Source organism: Dasypus novemcinctus, chromosome 24, assembly GCF_030445035.2.
Source record: "Dasypus novemcinctus isolate mDasNov1 chromosome 24, mDasNov1.1.hap2, whole genome shotgun sequence".
In the NCBI taxonomy this organism is placed as follows: Eukaryota; Metazoa; Chordata; class Mammalia; order Cingulata; family Dasypodidae; genus Dasypus; species Dasypus novemcinctus.
Genome location: NC_080696.1, coordinates 38,372,747 through 38,376,516, shown reverse-complemented (window position 1 = coordinate 38,376,516; position 3,770 = coordinate 38,372,747).

Below are 3,770 nucleotides of genomic sequence, written 5' to 3'. Positions count from 1 at the left end.
TTTTAAAAATGGTCCTAGTATGGTCAAAGAACTAAAGGAAAATATAGACAAAGAACTAAAGGAAATCAAGAAAATGATAGATGAACATAAAGAGAATATCACTAGCAAGATGAAATAATGAAAAGATACCAAACCGAGCGGAAGACCATAGCAACAGAAATTAAAAATTCCCTAGAGGGGTTCAATAGCATATTGGAGCCGGTAGAAAAAAGAATCAAAGAACATGAAGATAAGACAATTGAAGTTATTCAGTCTAAGGAGCAGAAAGAAAAAAAAAAATAAAGAGAAGTGAACAGAGTCTGAGGAAGCTTTTGGGACAACAACAAGCATATTAATATATGGTTGTCCTAGAAGGAGAAGATATAAAGGGGCAGAGGCAATATTAAAAAAGATAATGGCTGAAAGCTTCCAAAATTTAACAAGAGAAATGAATATACACATCCAAGACACTCAGTGAACTCCAAACAGGATAAATCCAAATAGGCCTATACTGTGGCACATTACGTCCAAACCATTGAATGGCAAAGATAAAATGAATTCTGAAAGCTGGAAGAAAGAGGCAGCATGTCATGTTCAAGAAAGCCTCAATAAGATTAAGTGCCAATAATAGAAGATTGGTTGATTGATTGATTGATTGACAGAAAGAAAGAATGATATGGCAAATGTGGCAAAATGTTAAAGCTGTGTATCAGGGGGTACAGGTATATTGGAATTCTCTGTATGGGTTGTTTTTTTTTTAAATAACAACCCCATAAGTTTGAAAATATCTTTTACAAAAAGTTTAAAACATTTTTAAATGAAGAAAGAAAGAAAGAAAGGAAGAAAGAAAGAGAGAAAGCCATAAAACCCAAGCCAAAAATCAGCATGTCTTTTGTTTTTCAAAGAGGAATACACATACTAAAATATGACAGGCATGAAAAAATAAAGGATTTTGTTGTTTGTTTGCTTTGTGGGAAGGGGTTGAGAAATTTTAAGAGGAAATAGAAGGCGAGAGATGATTTGATGGCTAGGCAGCGCAAGTTTGTGGGAAAAAACTAGAAATGTATACAGGGGAAATTGATTTAAGTTTATGCTGTGTGGGATATGATGAGCCTTCTTCCTAGGTTCCCCATGAAATAATAAGTAAAATCTCCCTGCATTGTGGATCTGGATCTATTTTGGATATGCAGAATTCCGAGTGTGGTGAGAGTAGAACAAGACTGAAGCTGCTCAGGAAAGGCCAGCCACACCCAGGTAAACATCCAACAGTCCTTTAAGTATATGAAAAGATAGTGGAAGTAGCTTTGTTTTTTTTCCCACTGGAAATGAAAGTAATAATATCTTCCAGGAAAGGAGAATACTAACATCTGCTTTCTTTCCTCCTAAGTTTTTCTTTTTTTAATCAGATCAACAGATTTTTTTAAAGGAGGTAATAGACCTAAAAGTGTTTCTGTGTCTATAAAATTGTATATAAAGGTGAGGGGTTATTAATATTAAACAAACTAAAGATTGGATGAAATGACTTCCTTCCTCAAAAATCCTCAATTCATTCATTTGCCCAGCCATTTGTTGAATGCCCTCTAAATGTTGGCACAGTTCTAGATGATGATAGAAAGATGAACAAGGGTAATGTCTTGTAGGAGGAAATGGTTAACTATTGCCCGTAGAATTGTATAACTTCTTAGCATGGCATTCTTAATCTGGTACCAATTTGCCTCCCACAACATTTCCTTACATAACCTACATTCAAAACGTATCAGACTATCATTCCCCAAACATTAAGATGCCCTTTCACCCTCTTTGCCTTTCTGCTGTTGTATCAGTCTTGAATCCATTCATTGTCCATTATTTCAACAAACATGTATTGGGCACGTTCCTTGTTGTGCAAGGCACTATGCTGAGTGTCAGTAACACAGGAATGAATAAAATGTAATCCCTTCCCTCAAGGATTGTGGCCTAGGAGGGAGAATTCTATCCCTCTTGATCTACTGAAATTCTGGTTCTTAAAGGACCAGATGAAATGTTCTATCTCTGTGTAGATTTCCCTGATCCCTTTCTCTCATTATAGAACTTACAATTTGTACTTCTTTTCCTTCTCTCTGTGTTAAAATAAATTGTTAAATGTATACGTCTCTCACTAGACTATGGGCTCCTGGGCAGGGATTAAGTTTTATCCATTTCTAGCTCTGCAAGCAGTTGGCACAATGCATTGCATAAAATAAGCGTAGCTAAAGTTGGCTGAACTGGAAGACCAATGGGGTATACGTGGAGTCATCTAGCACTAAGTAGAAACCACAGACCACCTGGCAACAGGCATAAAATCAAGACATACAGGTTGAAATGAGTTAAAATGTGGGGGCATACAGTAAACCAGGCCACCCAGAAGGAGGCTTTTAGAATATGCTGAGAGTCATTTGTTTGAATTTATACCAGATTTGTTTATTTCTCATGTAATCACCAACTGGGCCTGCAGTAATCTGGCCACCTGGGTACAGATATAAGCCAAGCATTCTGAGGTCATTTCCCAGAAGAGGAATGGGACTTCTAGGACCTTTACTTAGAGTTACCCAAATGCCAGCCATCTGGACATAGTAGCTTAGAATCCTAGTTATCAGAGCTGGAAAATTACAAACTCTCTTCCAGAAAGGGGCATCGACTTGTCAAAGATCAAACAGCTATGAATAAATACTCACATGTGTAAACAGAAGCAGGCGAACCTTCCATTTCCTTTTTTTAAAGACTTATTTAATTTATTTATTTCTCGCCCCCCCCCCGATTGTTTGTGCTCTCTGTCTGTTCTTCATATCTGTTCATCTTCTTTTTAGGAGACACCAGGAACCAAACCCAGGAACTCCCATGTGGTAGGCAGGCACCCAATTGCTTAAGCCACCTCTGCTCCCTGCTTGTTATATCTCTCATCATGTTTCCTTGTGTCTCTTCATTGCATCATCTTGTGGCATCAGCTTGCCATGCCAGCCCATTGTGTCAGCTTGCAATCTTGCTCATCTTCTTTAGGAGGCATCAGGAACTGAACCCGAGACCTTCCATGTGGTAGGTGGGCACCCAACTGCTGGAGTCATATCTGCTTTCCCCATTTGCTTTTTACACTGTGCACAAACTCCTGAAAACGAAGATGATACATTTTCCTTAAAAGGTCAGAGTTACATATCACACTGTTTTCCTGTCTCTTTTTTTCCTGCTTTTGGACATGGTCATGAACTTTCAAAGAATCCCACCAAGTAATTCCATTATGTCTATAGCCTGTCACCTTTGATAGAATGGTGTAGCAGTGACAGCACAGTATCAAAGTCAGAGGGCCAAATTTTTCATCCCAGTTTTTGCTCCAGCTAACTGTGGGAACTTGGGCAAGCCACTTGGAATTTCCCAGCTTCAATTTCACTATCAGTACAAGAGTGTTCAGGTCTAACATTTTAAAATTTTACCTTTTTGTTCTCCATGTGGACTCAGAGGAAAAGAGATCAGACTGTGGATGGAAACAGCACCAATTGGAAATTAAGCCTCACTTAGCAACAAAGGCTAATTAAAAAAAAAAAAAGTTAACATTCATTGCTGGCCACTGATTTAAGCTATTGCTTTCTTTATCAGAGTCAAGATTCTTTTGTTTCCACCACTTTTTAATGGCTTTTTTGAGATATAATTCACAAACCCTAAAACCCACCCACGTGAAGTGTACAATTCAATGGTTTAATACAATATTCAAAGTTGGGCAACAATCACCACAATCTAAGTTTAGAGCATATTCATCACCCCCAAAAGAAATATTCTGCATA